Genomic DNA, 20,799 nt, shown 5'->3' on the forward strand with positions numbered 1-20,799 from the left:
CTTCTCTTTCTCTGACTAATTTCACTGAGCCTAATACCCTCTAGTTCCATCCACATAGTTGCAAACAGCAAGATTTCATTCTTTTTGATTGCTGAGTAATATTCCATTATGTATATATACCATATCTTCTTTACCCATTCATCCATTGATGGACATTTGGGCTCTTTCCATATTTTGGCTATTGTTGACAGTGCTGCTATAAACATTGGGGTGCATGTGCCCCTTCGAAACAGCATACCTGTATCCCTTGGATAAATGCCTAGTAGTGCAATTACTGGGTCATAGGATAGTTCTATTTTTAATTTTTTGAAGAAACTCCATACTGTTTTCCAGAGTGGCTTCACTAGTTTTCATTCCCACCAGCAGTGCAAAAGAGATCATCTTTCTCCACGTCCTCGCCAACATCTGTTGTTGCCTGAGTTGTTAATGTCAGCCATTCTGACAGGTGTGAGTTGGTATCTCATTGTGTTTCTGATTTGTATTTCCCTGATGATGAGTGATGTTGAATGGTTTTTCATGTGTCAGTTGGCCATTGGATGTCTTCTTTGGAGAAGTGTCGATTCATGCCTTTGCCCATTTCTTCACTGGATTATTTCTTTTCTGGGTGTTGAGTTTTATAAGTTCCTTATAGATTTTGCATACTAACCCTTTATCTGATATGTCATTTGCAAATATCTTCTCCCATTCCTTCAGTTGCCTTTTAGTTTTGCTGATTGTTTTCTTCATTGTGCAGAAGCTTTTTATTTTGATGAGGTCCAAGTAGTTCATTTTTGCTTTTGTTTCCCTTGCCTCTGGAGACGTGTTGAGTAAGAAGTTGATGCGGCCTAGTAAATTTCTGTCATGAATAATCTTCATACTTCGTGTTTCCAGTAAAAGTGTTTTAATTATTGAAGGCATGCATATGTATGTATAATTTTAACTCTCCATATTTTTAAGTGGGACAACTATTTTTATGTATATATATATTTCATAGCCTAAATGTAACTTAAAACTCTTCTTAGTCTTTATGACTTTACAAGTGAATCTTTTAGATTTTCTAAGTTGATCATCATCATACATTCTCATTATATGATAACTCCACTATAACTTTTTGAAAAAGGAGACCTTCTATTTATGTGGCTTTTTATGTTAAATAATCAGATCATTGTCCATAGGGGTAAAATCACTGCCATTCTAGCACCTTCAAGACTTTGATATATATGCTTATTTTGATTTTTTTTCTCTTTGCAGCAAAGGTTGGGTTTGGTTTAATTTTTTTTTTCAAAGGGTGCCTGGGTGACTCAGTCTATTAAGCATCCAATTCTTGACTTTGGCTCAGGTCATGATGTCATGGTTCATGAAACTGAGCCCCATGTTGGGCTCAGCGCAGTCTGTGGAGCCTTGGGATTCTCTCTCCCTCTCTTTCTGCTCCTCATGTACTCTCTTTTTTTTCTCTCTCTTTCTCAGAATAAATAAACTTAAAAAAAATAAGATGAACATAGAGGAAGGGAATGAAAAATAAGATTAAAACAGAAAGTAAGGCAAACCATGGACTCTTAAATACAGAGAACAAAATAAGTGTTTCTGTAGGGGTGTTGGTGGGGTGTTAAATGGTGATGGATATTAAGGAGGGCATTTGTTGGAATGAGCACTGGGAGTTACGTGGAAGTAATGACTCACTAAATTCTATTCCTGAAATCATTACTGCACTATATACTAAATAACTTGGATTTAAATTTTGTTTTCAAAAAGGAAAAAAATAAAAATAATTAAAAAAATAAAATATTTTTGAAATAAGATTTTTTATAACTCCTAGTTTGCAAGTGATTTTCTGTTGTAAAATAAGATATTAATTATATATGAATTTTTTTCTGTCTTTTTTTGGGGGAAGATTTATTTTTTTAAAAACGTTTTTTTTTCTTTTTCAGGAATAGAATTTAGTGATTCATCACTTCCATATAACACCCAGTGCTCATCACAACATGTGCCCTCCTTAATGCCTATCACCCATTTAGTCCACCCCACCATTCAACACCCCTTCAACAACCCTCTGTTTGTCCTCTGTATTTAAGAGTCTCTAGTGGTGTGTCTTCCTCTCCGTTTTTATCTTATTTTTTCTTCCCCTCCCCTACATTCATCTACTTTGTTTCTTAAATTCCACATTTGAGTGAAATCATATATTTGTCTTTCTCTGACTTATTTTGCTCAGTGTAATAGACTCTAGTTCCATCATATTGTTGCAAATGGCAAGAATTCATTCTTTTTGATTGCTGAGTGATATTCCATTGTATATACATACCAACATCTTCTTTATCCATTCGTCAGTCGATGGACATTTGGGCCCTTTCCATACTTTGGTTATTGTTGATAATGCTGCTATAAACATTAGGGTACACGTGCCCCTTCAAAACAGCACAGCTGTATCCCTTGGATGAATACCTAGTAGTGCAATTGCTGGGCCATAGGGTAGTTCTATTTTTAATTTTTTAAGGAACCCCCATACTATTTTCCAGAGTGGCTATTTTTTTGTCTTTTTGAAGGGATGGTATTTTTCTCTTTTTGTCTGTCTGATATGTGTAAGAATGCATTATTTTATAAATGAAGTTATTTTTATGTGGCTGTTATAAAGTCTAAAAGAATACAATAAATTAAATATACTATTTGAGCATACTCTTTATATTCTGGGTTTCTTAATGAAATTTACTTGGTAGAATTTACCTATGATTTTTGTTTTGATATACATTTATGAGACAGCTCATGTATAATTCTATCCTACTTATAGCAGAGACTGCTAAATACTCAACAAAATCTGTACCTCCTTCTGTGCATACATCTTCATTACATTTCTTCTTGAAATTTGGTATATCAATGTATCTGAATTGTAGCTGCTAGAATTTCAGGATGCCATGTAAACAACTTAATGATCAAGCCTTTTAGTAATTGGCTGTGCCACCTCCACACTCACTTTGCCTTTCTTCCAGCTGAGTGCAAATGGTGACTGGTAATAGATCCAAAACATGGAAGGCACCCAGGTCCTTTGGTCCTTTTAGAGGAAGATCATCTGCTGACAAGAAATATGTATATGTGACTGTTAGCGAGATAATGTATACATTTGTTTTATGTTTGACTCTTTCAATATCTTTGGGGGAAATTTGAAATTACAGTATGTTATATCCTAATGAATATATATAATTTATAATTAAGATTAAATCAGCTTTACATAGTTTTACATATTTTTGCATATTTTCTGTTTAAATAGTATAAGTATCTGTTCACTTGAGAGTGAACAAATTTAATTCTAAAATATAGTCAATCAGCTAATTAAAAGATGATTTTTAATAAATGTTAAGTAGATAGGTAAAAATGCATTACTTTAGAAACTGGTGGAGGAATTTCTTTTAAGGGAAGGACAAGCTCTTTTATAAGAAAATAAATGATGGAATATTTTAGATTGAAAGATAAACCTCTATGACATGGTTCGAGGACATTACAAGCTGATATATTTACAAAGTCCAAGAAAGTAATCAGAGAAAGAGTAAGGGTCAGTTAGCTTATGTCAAACTGGAGAATATACACCTTTTACAAATGGGACAGCAAGTAATTTATTCCAGATCTGTTTGCATATGAATGGAGGATGAGAATCTCTACACCTCATAGTCCATGTTGCATTTCATGGTCTGGAACAGTACAGTCTATTAAAAATATAATGTGAACTACAAATGTGACTCATATACATAATTTTAAATTTCCTAATAGCCACAGTAATAAACACAAAAGAGTAAAAATAATTTTAATAAGAGATTTAATACTGCACTCAAAATATCATTTACATATGTAAGAAATATAAAATATTAAGGATATATTTTGAATTTTTTCACAATCTCTAAAATCTGATTTATATTTAACCCTTTGGTACATCTCAATTCAAGCTAGCCATGGTCATGTATTCAATTGCTACATATGGCTGGCTAGCGGCTGCTGTATTGGATTGGAAAATTCTTGAGGGAGGTTTACAATATTAAGACTTTTTCAATATAAGTATTTGAAGAATTTGATTCAACAAAGTTGAATTTAAAAAGACTGAAAAAGGGAGCCAAGGGAAGTAAGAGGGAAATGAGAAGAGAGCAGTTGTATTGATTCAAAGGAAAACAGTTATTAAAAAGTAACAGGGGCGTCTGGATGTTGCATTCCATTGAGCATCTGACTCTTGATTTCAACTTGAACCCCACATCAGGCTCTGTGCTGAGTGTGGAGCCTGCTTGCCATTCATTCTCTCTCTCTCTCTCTCTCTCCCTCCCTCCCTCCCTCTCCCCTCTCCCTCTCCCTCTCTCCCCCCCCTTCTCCTCTTGCCCCTCTCCCCCAGTAACATGCTCTCTCTCTCTCTCTCTCTCTCTCTCTCTCACACACACACACACACACACATACACACACACACTATATATATATATATAAAATTTAAATATATATAAATATATATATATATATATATAAAATTTAAAAAGTAATAAATGCTGGTCAAGTGAGATCAGGACTGTAACTTTTCAAAATGATGTTAACATATGAAGGTTATTGAGGGCTCTAGCAAAGCCTATTTTATGTTAATAGTAAAGAATGAAAAACTACACAAGAGGTGAGGCAGATGTGATGGTATATGAGGCAACTATTGCAAATATTTGGCTCAGAGATTTGTGTGGACTTATTTGTTTTTGTATGATTTGATAATGTGAGAATACAATTGAATGTAAAGATCCCATGGAGAAGGAGAAAATAGCATTTGTTGGAGCAAATCCATGAGAAGGCAGGTGTGGCTGGATTTCAGTTATGTCTGTTCTTTTTTTAAAAAAAATTAACATTTATTTATTTTTGAGACAGAGAGAGACACAGCATGAACGGGGGAGGGGCAGAGAGAGAGGGAGACACAGAATCGGAAACAGGCTCCAGGCTCCGAGCCATCAGCCCAGAGCCCGACGCGGGGCTCGAACTCGCGGACCGCGAGATCCTGACCTGAGCTGAAGTCGGACGCTCAACCGACTAAGCCACCCAGGCGCCCCTCAGTTATGTCTGTTATTAGGCAGAAGAACACTTACCACATTAAGAAACAATAAAGAAAAAAGATATACAAGTGCAGTAGGTTTATAATTTGTTGATTGGAGGATGAATGATTTTCCAATATAATGGCTTCTGTTCTTTTTCTAGGAATTATGAGGTAAGCAAGGGGAGTTGAGGAGATAAGAAAATGGAATCAGAAGCATGCGGCATGGAGCAGAGCTTAGGTGACAAGTGGAGGATTAAGCTGATGTTACTAGATAATAATAATAGCAGTGTTGAAGGCCCAGCTGAGGTATGAGATCATGAGTTTACAGTTGTATATGTCTGCTTAGTTTTGAATTTATTTAGTAAAACTCAGGCATATGTTAGGAATATTTTATAATTATAAAAACTTTCTTGTAAGTTTATACTTATTACCAATATTGACTACCAGTTTGCCTTAGTTTGTGATATTTAGGGATTCAAAAACTATAAAATGTATCTCCTCTTCATCATGGCTTCTGGTTTTGTGGATAGTAAGTAACCTGTTCTCCCTATATGATTCTTACCTTTAAATTCTGTATTTATTTACAAAGAGTGAGGTCAGGATAACAATTTAATAGAGTCCTCTATAAGATTCAGTACCCCGGGGCTCCTGGGTGGCTCAATTGGTTGGGCATCCGACTTTGGCTCAGGTCATGATCTCACGGTTTGTGGGTTCAAGCCCCGCATCGGGCTCTGTGCTGACAGCTTGGGGCCTGGAGCCTGCTTCAGATTCTGTGTCTCCCTGTCTCTCTGCATCTCTCCCACTCATGCTCTGTCTCTCTCTCTCTCTCTCAAAAATAAATAAGCATGAAAAAAATTAAAAAGATTCAGTACCCCATTCTAATGAATTGTATATCTCTATGTACAAGAGTTAATTTAAATATTAATGAATAATTCTAAGAAGAAAATTAAATAAATAGCCCCTTTGAAGGCATTTGGCCATAATCTTTCAAACCATAGAATTTGTATAAGTGTTGACTACAAAATTTAATTTCTAGGATGTATTCCTTTTATATGGGTAAAACGTTGAGCGTTTATGGAAGCAGCATCTGCAGTACTAAGAGACTGGAATAAGTGTAATGATTATCAATGCTTATATAAAGTATAGTATATTCATAAAGTAATATAAAAATGTTATGAAACTAAGTTCCTGTGGGGGATAAGCTTAGGAATCCCCTGGGCTTACACCAATGGGTTAACAAGGCATAAAGAAATACAAAGTCATAAAATGCTCACACCCGAGTTTGGGTAAACCAGATTGGCCCACCAAGAAGAGGGGGGTGCAAAGACACCCCAAGAATAGGGAGGCACAAAGGTGCCAGGATTAGGGAGGAACAAAGGCACCCCAAAATAGAGAGTGGTGCAGACCCCCCAGAATAGATAGGGAGAGGTAAAGGACTAAAATAGAAACGGTGCAAAGTTGCCCAATACATTTGTATATGAAATAAACAAGATTAGATATTCAGGGCAGAAACACCCCCAATTTAGTACTATAGCAGAAAAGCTGCTTTCATAGGCCAGGTTAGGTAAATTGGTGAATTGGACTATGGACCGCTGCGCTGCAGGCAAAGCAGCCCAGAGTGGAGATGGTTAACAAAAGAAAAGGTACGTTTTGGACCCTGAGTTTACTCCCCCTATCTGTCTCATCCCCTAGGCTAGCTAAGTTAAAAGGAAGTGCTGCCTCATGTTTGCTGTAAACAACCTTCCTCCCGACTGCCCGGCGCCTGGATTTTGTTTTGTATTAACCCAAACCCGTAACCACAAATATCCTCAAGACCCCCTTTTCTCACATCCATGAGTTAGTGTTCACAGATTCATTGTCTCTTTGCACACGTCCATAGCCATGTTTGTGAGCCTTCTGATCCTAATCAAAACAGGGCAAGGACCCTTATTCGGGACTCTTATCTTTTCCCGGACATTAGCCATCTCTTACTTTCAATCCTGCATCCCTCTCTTTTGCTAGACAAAAGAGAACTTTAGACCTAGAGTCTATGACGAGTTCCTTAATCACTGATATTGAATCATACCCATGATATTGTATGAATGAGTAAATGTAAACTATAGAATAATATGTAAATTATGTTAATATTTGTACATATACACATAGCTAAAGTTATCCAAATGGTATAAATTAAACAGATTATAGTACTTATCTCCTAGAGTAGAACTATGTCATACTGAAATACATCATTTTTAGACTATTTTTCCATTCCTGTATGCATGCACGTTCCTCTCTCTCTACACACACACATACACACAGAGCACATCATTTAATCTTAAGTAAAACACAAATCCATGAAAAGTAACACAAGCGGCACACAGAATTGCCAAAATTGTGACATTAAGAAAAGTCAAAGTAGGCATGAGAAAAAAATGTTAGAGATGAATTATATTGCAATAAATATTTTAATATATTAAGTAAATGATCAAAAGAGAGTATACAAGCATTATTTGCCTATAATCTTTATTTGTTTTGATTTATTTATGGTATATAGGGTTCCTCTAAGAAGAAAGCAATATTAAAACTAGACAGCTTCATAGACATCCATCTTTAAGTTCATAAAATATGAAGTTGTTAAATCATAATCACAAGATCATTAATCTCACCCAATACCACAAATGGCGATGGTGAAAATATACAGGCAATCACAAGAAATAGGCAAATAATTTCTCTGCTGTAGAATTCTGATCATGTTAGCTTATGCTCCAAATAAAATGTTGTTTTTTTCTTCTGCACTAAAATGTTTTGTTTTAGGTTTAACACGCAAAGTTATCTTCAAATAAATACATGAAGGTAGTTTGACACAGGTAGCTTTTCAGTTTGGGAACAACTAATTTTCATTAGTTAAAACTCTATTAATTTTTCAATATATGATCTAGCCTTCATTTTTATATTCAATTATACGAATGTTCATTGTTAACATTTTATTTCCTTAAAATATATTGTCATTTTCACTCAAAAATGGGGAAAGTAGATATATATAATAGCATCTCCTATGCTACTTCTTAAACTGTAAATCAGCAAAATATTATTTAAGGTTTGAGAATTACTCAAAGATCACCTCTGAGACTACTAATATAGTATATAACACCTCTAGTGGATAAATGTATGCCATATAAATAAACACTACTATCGGTTTATAATTTTACATACAGTAAAACTCATAATAGTTTGAATAAGCTTTATCCTAACATCTGAGCTGATGTCAGAAAGTAAAATATCTTAACATTAGACTTTTAAATTGCCCAGTGTCAACAACTTCACATTTCATAGAAAACTGTATTTATTGCCTCCAGTAGTTATATTTTTCCTAGCCTGCTCTTTCTCTGCCATTTGGAGTAAATAGGCTTTCTTAACACTCAGCTACAGTGCAGCACAAATCTTGGCGCCACTATAAAGTATCCATTTTTCAAGCCTGTGAAATATTATTTGCTGCTGTTAAATCCCAGACTCAACTACCACCAGAAATGTTTGAAAGCCAGGAAGAATGACTGAATTACAGAATTTTGTTTAATGTAGCTATCAAATACAATATCATTTTACATCCAGAGACTGGAATAGCCTATATAGTTTGTTTATGAATAGGTGACAAGAAGCAGAGTGCCAATATGGAAACAGTACAGGCAATAGCGGAAAACTGAGCTTAAATTGTGATTCTGACAATTAGCAGCCATATGACAAAGAAAATCTACTATAAACATTTGTGTACCAGGTTTTGTTTAAATATATTTTAAAATTATTTTAGATATGTAAAAGTGGAACTGTTGGATCTGGTGGGGTTTTTTTAATTATTTAAAAATCACAGAAGTGATTTCCACAGAAGGATTACCATTTTATATTCCTACTAGCAATATATGAGGGTTCCAATTTCTCCTTGCCAAGACTTGTTATTTTCTGGGTTTTTAATTATGGTTATCCTAGTGAGTGTTAACTTATATCTAATTGTGGTTTGAATTTGCATTTCCCAAATGACAAACCATTTTTAGCATATTTTCATGTGCTTATTGGCCATTTGTATATCTTCTTTGGAGAAATGTCATTTCAAGTCTTTCTCCATTTTTTTACTTGGGTTTTCATTTTGTTATTGAGTGGAATAGTGCTTTATGGAGTCTGAATACTAAACCGTTATTAGATACATGATTTGCAAATGTTCTCTACTGTCCTGGAGGTTGTCTTTTCACTCTTCATAGTAATTGATCTCTTTTTAATGTTGTTGTTGTGCTTTTGGTGATATAGCTTAGGAAATCATTGCCAAATCCAAGATCATGAAGAATTACTCCTTTCCTCTAGAAATATTATACTTCTAGCTTTCTTATATTTATACTTTTGATTAATTTTTAGTTAATTTTTGAATGTGAAGTGAAGTGGTTCATTTGTTTACTTGTAGTTATCCACTTTTCCCAACATTGGATTTCCCTGATGAATAGAGATATTGAACAGTTTTCATACTTGTTGTCCATTTGTATTTGGCCATTCTTGTCATAAATATCAAGATTTCAATCTACTTTATGACTAAATAATATTACATTGTGTGTGTATATGTACAATTATTATATTTGTTTTTTAATTCTTTTAATGTGTATTTATTTTTAATAGAGAAAGATACAGAGTGCAGGTGGGAGAGGGGCAGAGAGACAGGGATACACAGAATCTGAAATAGGCTCCAGGTTCTGAGCTGTCAGCACAGAGCCTGACATGGGGCTCAAACTTACGAACCGCAAGATCATGACCTGAACTAAAGTCAAACACTTAATCAACTGAGGCTCCCAGGAGCCCCACAAATATTATATAATTATATATATACACACACCACATCTTTCATCCATCAGTGGACACTTAAGGTTTTTCTATATGTTAGCTGTTGTAAATAATGCTGCAATAAGCAAAGGGTTCATAGAGTTTTTGAGTTACTATTTTGTTTTCTTTCTTTCTCCCTTCCTTCCTTCCGTTCTTTCTTCTTTCTTTCTTTCTTTCTTTCTTTCTTTCTTTCTCTCTCTCTTTCTCTTTCTTTTTCTTTTTCTTTTTCTTTTTCTTTTTCTTTTTCTTTTTCTTTTTCTTTCTTTGGCAGATTTCCAGAAGTGGATTTGTGGGTCATATGGTAGTTCTATTTTTAAATTTTGAAGAAACATAATTTTTTTTTCCATAATGGATGCACCAATTTACATTCCCACCATAGTGCACAGCGTGCAAAGCTTCCCCTTTTCTCCCCATCCTCAACAACATTTGTTATGTCTTGTTTTTATTTTTATTTTTTGTAGTAGACATTCTAACAGTTGTGATGTGATATCTCATTGTGGTTTTGATTTAGTTTTTCCTGATGATGAGCAATGTTGAACATCTTGTTATATGCCTGTTGGCCATATACACATGAGTTCTAGAAAATTGTCTATTATGATTCTCTGACCATTTATAAATCAGATTATTTGCTATTGAGTTTATGAGTGTTTTATAAATTTTGACATTAACTCCTTATCAGATATATGTTTTACCTTTTTTTTTTCATTTAGTATGTTGCCATTGCATTTTGTAGATGACGTTGCTGTGCAGGAGATTTTTAGTTTGATGTGGTCTCATTTATATATTTTTGCTTTCGTTTTATTTAGGTGTCAGATTCAATAAATCATCATCAGGATCTATGTCAGAAAGTTTACTGTCTATATTTTCTTCTAAGATTTTTATGGTTTTAGGTCTTTTTGTTCAAGTCTTAAATCAATTTGGCTTAATTTTGTGTGTGTAAAATGTTACATAGTCATCCAATTTACCCACACCATTTACTAAAGAGACTGTCCTTTCCCCATCGTATATTCTTGGCTCCTTTATGGTAAATTAATTGACTGTATATTAATGGGTTTATTTCTAGGCTTATTATTCTGTTCTATTGATGCTGGTGTCATTTTTTATGCCAATACCATGCTGTTTGAATAACAATAGTTTTATAACGTAGAGTGAAATCAGGGAGCATGGAACCTCCAGTTTTGTTCTCTCTTCTCATTATTGTTTTGGTTATTCAGGGTTTTTGGTGGTTCCATACAGATTTGAGGATAGTGTTTAGGTCTTTGCTTTCCTTCAATGAAATATTACAGTTTTGTTGTAGAGACTTTTCCTTCATTAAATTTATTATTTTTGATGCTATTGTGAATGAGATATTTCTTTCATTTCCTTTTAAAATGTTATATTATTAGTGTATGAAAATGCAACTGATTTATATATATTGATTTTATGGAATCTGTTGATTAGTTCTGACAGTTTTTTTGTGGAATCTTGAGGGTTTTCTATATATAATATCATGTCATATGCAACGGTAACCATTTTATTTCTTCTTTTCCAATTTGGATGCCTTTCATTTCTTTTTCTTGACTAATTTCTCTGGCTAGGGCTTCCAATACTATGTAAAATGAGGAGAGCAAACATCCTTGTGTTCTTTCTGATCTTAGAGGAAAAGCTCTCAGGCTTTCACTGTTGAGTATGATGTTTGCTGTGGGCTTGTCATATATGGCCTTTATTATGCTAAGCTATTTTTCCTCTATAACCACTTTACTGAGAGTTTTTATCATAGATGAATGTTGAATTTTGTCAAATGATTTTCTACATCTACTGAGATGACCATATGATTTTTATTTCTCATTTTGTTAACGTGTTATATCACATTGATTGACTTGCAGATAATGAATCATCTTTGCATCACTGAAGTAAATCCCACTTGACTATGGTGTATGATTTTTTTATATATAGTTGGATTTGTTTGCTAATGTTTTGTGGAGGATTTTTACATCTATGTTCACCAGAGATATTGGCCTATAATTTTCTTCTTGTAATATCTATGTCTGATTTTGATTTCAGGGTATGCTGGCGTCATAAAATGAGTTTGGAAGTGCTCCTCATTTTTTTCTTGTCTTTATGAGTATGAGAAGGAATGGTATTAATTCTTCTTTGAATGTTTCGTAGAATTTATCAGTAAAGCCATCTGTTCCTGGATTTTATTTGTTGGCAGATTTTGATTACTGATTCAATACCCTTACTAATAATCAGTCTGTTCAATTTTCTATTTATTTATGGTTCAGTATTGGTAGGCTGTATGTTTCTAAGACTTTATACATTTCTTAAGGTTTTCAAATATTTTGCCATATAGCTGTTCTTGTGGTCTCTTATAATCCATTCTATCTCTGGCTTTCCCCCAAAGATCAGGAACATGACAGGGATGTCCACTCTCATCACTGTTGTTTAAGATAGTGTTGGAAGTCCTAGCATCAGCAATCAGACAAAATGAAATAAAAGGCATCAAAATTGGCAAAGATGAAGTCAAACTTTCACTTTTCACAGATGACATAATACTTTATGTGAAAAACCCAACAGACTCCACCTAAAGTCTGCTAGAACTGATACATGAATTCAGCAAAGTCTCAGGGTATAATATCAATATACAGAAATTGGTTGCATTTTTATACACCAATAATGAGGCAACAGAAAGAGAAATAAACAAATTGATCCCATTCAGAATTGCACCAAGAACCATAAAATACCTTGGAATAAACCTAAGCAAAGATGTAAAAGATCTGTATGCTGAAAACTATAGAAAGCTTATGAAGGAGATTGAAGAAGACACAAAGAAATGGAAAAATATTCTATGCTCATGGATTCAAAGAATAAATATTGTTAAAATGTTAATACTACCCAAAGCAATCTACGCATTCAATGAAATCCCAATCAAAATTACACCCGCATTCTTCTCAAAGCTAGAACAAGCAATCCTAAAAGTTTGTATGGAACCACAAAAGACCCCGAATAGCCAAAGTGATACTGAAGAAGAAAACCAAAGAGGAAAGCATCACAATCCCAGACTTTAGCCTCTACTACCAAGCTGTAATCATCAAGACAGTATGGTATTGGCACAAAAACAGACACATAGGCCAATGGAATAGAATAGAGACCCCAGAATTGGACCCACAAATGTATGGTCAACTAATCTTTGACAAAGCAAGAAACAGTAACAAATAGAAAAAAGATAGTCTCTTTAACAAATGGTTCTGGGAGAACTGGACAGCAACATGCAGAAGAATGAACTAGACCACTTTCTTACAGCATACAAAAAAAAAAAAAAATTCAAAATGGATGAAGAAACTGAATGTGAGACAGGAAACCATCAAAACCCTAGAGGAGAAAGCAGGAAAATACCTCTCTGACTTCAGCTGCAGCAATTTCTCACTTGGAACTCTACAAAGGCAAGGGAATTAAAAGCAAAAATGAACTATTGGGACCTCATCAAGAAAAAAGCTTCTGCACTGCAAAGGAAACAATCAACAAAACTAAAAGTCAACCAACAGAAGGGGAAAAGATATTTGCAAATGACATATTGGACAAAGGGTTAGTATCCAAAATCTATAAAGAACTCACCAAACTCCACATCTGAAAAACAAGCAGTGAAGAAATGGGCAGAAGACATGAATAGACACTTCTCTAAAGAAGACATCCAGATGGCCAACAGGCACATGAAAAGATGCTCGATGTCACTCCTCATCAGGGAAATACAAATCAAAACCACACTGAGATAACACCTCACACCAGTCAGAATGGCTAAAATGAACAAATCAGGAGACTATAGATGCTGGAGAGGATGTGGAGAAACGGGAACCCTCTTGCACTGTTGGTGGGAATGCAAACGGGTGCAGTCGCTCTGGAAAACTGGAGCTTCCTCAAAAAATTAAAAATAGATCTACCCTATGACCCAGAAATAGCACTGCTAGGAATTTACCCAAGGGATACAGGAGTACTGATGCATAGGGGCACTTGTACCCCAATGTTTATAGCAGCACTTTCAACAATAGCCAAATTATAGAAAGAGCCTAAATGTCCATAAACTGATGAATGGATAAAGAAATCGTGGTTTATAAATACAATGGAATACTACTTGGCCATGAGAAACAATGAATCTGGCTATTTGGAGCAACATGGATTGAACTGGAGTGTATTGTGCTAAGTGAAATAATTCAGGCAGAGAAAGACAGATACCATATGTTTTCACTCATGTGGATCCTGAGAAACTTAACAGAAGACCATGGAGGAGGGGAAGGGGAAAAAAAAAGTCACAGAGAGGGAGGGAGGCAAACTATAAGAGACTCTTAAATACTGAGAACAAACTGAAGGTTGACGGGGGGTGGGGGAGAAGGGAAAGTGGGTGATGAGCATTGAGGAGGGCACCTGTTGGGAAGAGCACTGGGTGTTGTATGGAAACCAATTTGACAATAAATTATATTGAATAAAAAAATAATCCTTTATCTGTGTGATATCATTGTAATGTCTTTTATTTCTGGTTTTATTTACTAGAGCCCTCTATTTTCTTGGTGCATCTAACTAAAATCTCATCCTTTTGTTTGTCTTTTCAGAGAAAAAGCTCTTAGTTTTACTGTTCTTTCCTATTATGTTTTTAGTCTCTAATTTCATTTTTTTCTGATTGTATCTTTGTTATTGCCTTCTTCCTACTAACTTTGGGTTTCATTTGTTCCTTTTCTACTTGAGGTTAGGTTAGGTTGTGTATTTGAGATTTTTTCTTATTTCTTGAGGTAGGCATTTACTGTTATAAACTTCCCTCTTAAAAATGCTTTTGCTGCATGCCACAAAATTTGATATATTGTATTTCCACTTTCATTTCTCTCAAAATATTTTTTTTTATTTCTTCTTTAGCCCATGGTTGTTCAGAAGCATATTGTTTAATCTGTACACACTTGTTAATTTTTGAGTTTCCTTCCCAAAACTGATTTTTATTTTCATGCCATTATAGTGATAAAAGATGCCAGATATCATTTCAGCCCTCTTAAAATTTTTAAGACTTGTTTTGTGGCCTGACATATTATCTGTTCTGTAGAATGTTCCATAGCCACTTACAAATGTACATTGTTTCCTTTGGATGCAACATTCTTTATAAAGTCAAACTGGTCTAAGGTATATATAAGGCTGAAGTTGCCTTATCTAGTTTCAGTCTAGATGATATATCAATTGATGTAAGTGTGGTATTAAAGTCCCTTATTATCAGGGCACCTGGGTAGCTCAGTTGGTTGAGCATCCAACTTTGGCTCAAGTCATGGTCTCATGGTCGGGCTCTGCACTGACAGTCTAGAGCCTGCTTAGGATACTCTCTCCCTCTCTTTCTTTCTTTATCCCTCCTCAGATCTCTCTCTCTCTCTCTCTCTCTCTCTCTCTCTCTCTCACAAAATAAATAAAATAAAACATTAAACAAAATAAAGTCCCTTACTATTAGTGTATTTCTATTCACCTTTGGGTCTATTAATATTTGCTTTATACATACACACACACACACACACACACACACACACACATATGTTCTCCTATTTTAGGTGCATAAATATATACAAATGTTATATCCTCTTGTTGGATTGACCCCTTTATTATTATGTAATGTCCTGCTTTGTTTCTTATTGCAGCCTTTATTTTAAACTTTATTTTGTCTGATACAAGTATGGCTGTCCCAGCACTCTTTGGATTTCTGTTTACATGGAATCTCTTTTTCCACTTTCACTTTCATTATTTGTGGGGCATCACAGCTAACATGAATCTTTGTAGGCAGTATATAGATGGGTCTTTCTTTTTTTTTTTTTTTTTTTTTTTTTTTTATCCATTCAGCCACTCTCTGCCTTTTGATTGGAGAATTGAGTCCACTTACATTTGAGGTAATATTTGATAGGTATGTATAGTCATTTGTTAATTGTTTTCCAGCTGTTTTGTAATTTCTCTTTTTCTTCTTTCTGATTCTCTTCCTTTGTGGTATGACGACTTTCTTTAGTGGTATGCTTAGATTCCTCTCTCTTTGTGTATCTCCTTTAGGATTTTGCTTTGTGATTACCATGAGCATACCATAACAAGGTATAAGAGTCTGTTTTAAGTTGATAAAATCTTAAGTTTGATTGTATTCTAAAGATCTACATATTTACTTCTCTGCCCCATGTTTTAAATTTTGATATTACATTTTACATCTTTTTATCTTATAAATGCCTTACCTAATTGTAGTAATAGTTGTTTTTACTATTTTGTCTTTTAACCTTTATAATAATTTTATAAGTGTAATATATGACTTTTATTATATATTTACCTTTCTAGTGAGATTCATTCTTCCATATGTTTGTTGTTGTCACTAATTAGCACCCTTTCTTTTCAGCTTAAAGAAATCACTTTAATCCTTACAAGACTGGCTTATTGATGATGAGCTCCTTTACCTTTTGCTTGTCTGGAAAAGTTTACCTCTCCTTTAATTCTGAATAACTTTGCAGGGTAGAGTATTTTTAGTTAGAAAGTTTTATTTATTTTTGCTTCTCAGCACTTTGTATATATTATGCCAATTCATTCTGCAAAATTTCTGCTGAAAAATCTTCTGATTGTTGTATAAAGGTTCTTTGGATGTAACAAGTTGTTTTTCTCTTGCTGCTTTTTATTTTTTACTTTAGAGAGAGAGATCATGTGGGAAAGAGGGGCAGAAGGAGAGAAAGAAAGAGAGAAGTCGGGGAGGGAAAGAAGGAGAGAGGGAGGGAAAATCTTAAGCAGGCTCCAAACACAGTGTGGAGCCCAACATGAGTCTCAGTCTCATGAGTGTGAGATCATGACCTGAGACAAAATCTGGAGTCTGGTGCTCAACCTACTAAGCCACCCAGGCACCCCCATCTCTTGCTGTTTTTTAATTAAAGTATAGTTGACACACAATGTTACATTAGTTTCAGGTATACAACATAGTGATTTGACAATCTTATTTGCTATGGTATGCTTATAGTAACTATGACCTGTAACCATACAATTATTATAATACCATTGACTATATTCCTTATGGTGTTTTTAATGTTCTCTTATCTTTAAATTTTGATATTTTAATAGTCTGTCTTGGTGTGGGTCTCTTTGGATTTATCGAATTTGTGCTTTCTGGAATTCCTGGATCGAGATGCCTGTTTCCTTACCATGGTTAGGAAAATTTTCAACCTTTATGTCTTCAAATAAGTTTTCTATCTCTTTCTTTCTCTCTTCGGGGGATATCTATAATGGGAATGTTAGTCTGCTTGATGTTGTCTCATAAGTCCCTCAAGCTATCTTTATTTTTTATCATTTGTTTTTTTATTTACTCCTCTGATTGGGTGAATTTACTGTTTTGTCTTTGGGTTTACTGATTCTTTTTCCTGCTTGATTGAGTCTGTTGTTGAATCTTTCTAGTGCATTTTTAGTTCAATTCTTACATTCTTCAACCTTGTGATTTCAGTTAGGTAATTTTTTTCCCTGTTTTCTTTATCTTTGTTGAAGTTCTCACAACTTTATTAAATTCATCTATTGACAGTTTTTGGTATATTTTTCAGGCTTTCTATATAGTATGTTATCTGTAAATAGTCATAGTTTTAGATCCTCCTTTCTGATTTGGATGCCTTTTCTTTCTTTTACTTTCCTCATTGCTGTGGAAAGGACTTCCAATACTATGTTGAATAAATGTGGCAAGATTGGACATCCTTGTCTTGTTGCTACTATTAGAGGAAAAGCTTTCAGATTTGCACCACTGAGTATGATGTTAGCTGTAGAATTTTCATATATGACAGTTATTATGTTGATGTGCAACCCTTTATATCCTCTCTGTTGATATTTTTATCATAAATGGATGTTAGGTTTTCTCAAATGCTTTCTATACATCTATTTAAATGATCATATGATAATTATCTTTCATTTTATTAATGTTATATATCATGTTCACATTGTTTAGCCATTATTGCATCCCTGGAACAAATCCCACTTGATTGTGGTGTGTGAGTGTTTTGATATATCGTTGGCTTCAGTTTATTAATATTTGGTTGAGGAATTTTTTTTAGTTTCAACTTATAGGTTTACATAGTGGTATGCTCTGTCTCCCCTTTTTTTGTATGTCATATTTCGTATTTATTTATTTTTTAATGTTTATTTTTGACAGAGAGAGAGAGAGAGAGAGAGCGAGCATGAGCAGGGGAGGGGCAGAGAGAGAGAGGGAGACACAGAATCCGAAGCAGGCTCCAGGCTCCGAGCTGTCAGCACAGAGCCTGATGCGGGGCTCAAACTCACAGACTGCGCTATCACGACCTGAGCCAAAGTCAGATGCTCAACCGACTGAGCCACCCAGGCACCCCTGTATGTCAAAATCTTAATCTAATTTTTTACTTTGCGGTTACCATGATTCTTACATAAAACTTCTCATAGATAAAACTGTCCATTTTAAGCCAATATCACTTACCTTCTGTCATGTCTACAAAGTCTGCTCATCCTCTTTATATTTTTGATGTCACAATTTACATTAACAAATTATAATTGCTATATTTTTTCAATACTCTTTTCTTTTCACCTTTATATTATAGTCAAGTGATTAACACATCATTCTAACACAGTATTACAGTTTTCTGATACTCTAGAAGAAAATATAGGTAGTAATCCCTTTGACGTAAGACTTACCAACATTTTTCTAGACATGTGTCCTCAGGCAAGAGAAGAAAAGGCAAAAGTAAATTAGTGGGACTACACCAAAAAAAAAAAAAAGTTTTTGTGCAGCAGAGGTAACCATCAACAAAAGAAAATGGCTGCCCACTGAGTGGGAAAAGATATATGCAAATGATATATCCAATAAGAGTTTAATATCCAAAATATGTAAAGAACTCAAACAACACCAACAGTTTGTCTAGGCAATGGCAACATAGGTCTGGTAAAGCTCTTCCTTGTCACACTTATAGAAATGCAGAAAGACTATGTGGATGGGCAGCCCCACAAGCCACCAGCAGGCTTGCAGGGTCTAATTCTCTGGGTTGCAGGTCAGCTGTAGAACCTCCAACTGAAGCTGTGAAAAATAGTTCCAGGCCAGAAAGTGGCAGATGGTCAGTGACAGAATGTACCATGTCCAGCCCTTGGTACATATGTTCAGGATCTCATTGATAAATTCCACACCCGATGAATAGAGAGTATAGTCGTGGGAGTGAAGGAAGAGATTGGGGAGCTCTTGTCTTAGTCTCTCATACATGATAGCCAGGTGGTCCTTTATATTCAGATCTCCTGATGGTGTGGTAGGGGAAGGGCAAAAGGTCCGGGGGGCTTGGAAAAGTATCAAAGCCCGAGGAAAGGGGCAGGGAGTTCCCTCAAATAGGCTCCTAAGCCCATCCAGGTAGTCACTATGCATCTCACGTCTGGGTCTCTCTTCCCTGGTGGGAGAACCACCCATGGTGAGCTGAGGGCCTGGATCTGAAGGAGAGGGAGTGGGGGATCTCCAAGGAAGCAACCAGATGGGGGGGTTGGGGGGGGACAAGGGAAGAGAAGATGGAGAAGTGGTTGTTGTGGACTGGGGCCAAGGGGGGCGGGAATGGTAGAGCCCACAGCTCATCCCAACAAGTGCCCTCCTTAATGGCCATCACCTGTTCAGCCCATCTCCCTACCTACCTTCCCTCCAGTCTCTTATGGTTTGCCTCCCTTTTTTTATATCTTATTTTTCCTTCCCTTCCCCTATGTTCATATGTTGTATTTCTTAAATTCTACATGTGAATGAAATCATATTTGTCTTTCTCTGACTGACTTATTTCACCTAGGATAATACACTCTAGTTCCTTCCATGTTGTTGAAAATGGTAAGATTTCATTCTTTTTGATCACTGATTAGTATTCCATTGTATAATATAAACATATACCACATCTTCTTGTCAACACCCTCTTGTATTCTTATCTGTCTTCTTCATTGTCCTCTTCCTGACCCAAGTTATGTAGGTCTGCTGGAGAGAAACTAGTGTTTGCTGCCATGGCCTTACAACTGGTGCAGCCAGACAGACACTTATCACTTTTGCCTTCCAACTATGACATGGGAGAGTTGCTGCTACTGCCAGCAAAATAAAGCCCCTTGCAATGTTGTCCTAGTAAGTGGGCCACCTTGGCAAGTTTTCCCTCTCCTCTGTGTCTAAACACATCTCTATCTCATGCAGATGGTGTTTCAGATTCTTCCCTCAGGCAGATTAGAGCTCCTCAAAGTCTCACCCATGGGTATTCATGCAGTTTTTCACTCTTCAGTTTCTATTTTTCCTGATCGTGGCAGATTAGGGTGGGACAGGCTCACTGACTTCTTCATACTCATAGCCCTCACTGAGGTCTTATCGGCACACTTTCAGATACACAAGTTGGTAGAAACCTCCTGAGTGTCTTATGCAATGTGTATAGACACTTTTATTCAGTTATAGATGCCCATTTAGTTGTTAAAGCAGAGAGAGAAGAGGAATGATGCATCACCTTGATGCTGATGTCATTCACCAATAAAGCAATAGCATCTTAATTTTAATAGCTTATAAAAACTCTACTTTTGTAGTCTCCCTTTCTACTTTTTAGTAAATGTTGCTTCTTTGCATATTGTGTATCCACTAGCAAATGTTTGTCCTTTAACTTTTATACTAAGATCAAAAGTAATTTATTCACTACCATTACAATGTTTCATTATTTTGTATTTTTCTATGTGTTTACCTTAGTAGAGTGACATGCTTTCAGATTCTTTTTGCATTGGTATTTAGTTTGTTTTCTTTTCAATTGAAGATATTTCTTAAGCATTTATTGTAAGACAGGTATATTGATGTTGAAATCCCTGTTTTTAGTTGTCTGAAAAAGACTGTTTCATCCTCATTTTTAAAAGATAATTTTGGTAGGTATAATATTCTTGGTTTGCAGGGTTTTTTCCCCAATTATTATTTGAAATATATAATCTCAATCTTTCCTGACCTGCAT

The 20,799-nt window shown here is 35.2% G+C and overlaps 1 pseudogene; it reads right to left on the reverse strand.

The window, feature by feature from the left end:
• Positions 1 to 18,731: 18,731 nt before the first annotated feature.
• LOC124524243 (uncharacterized protein C6orf136 homolog) lies at positions 18,732 to 19,452 on the reverse strand (annotated as a pseudogene).
• Positions 19,453 to 20,799: the final 1,347 nt, after the last annotated feature.

The sequence above is a fragment of the Lynx rufus genome, unplaced genomic scaffold (genome assembly GCF_022079265.1).
Source record: "Lynx rufus isolate CCGP_SWC_20201006 ecotype Redwood Valley unplaced genomic scaffold, mLynRuf1.p SCAF_10, whole genome shotgun sequence".
NCBI classification, from domain to species: Eukaryota; Metazoa; Chordata; class Mammalia; order Carnivora; family Felidae; genus Lynx; species Lynx rufus.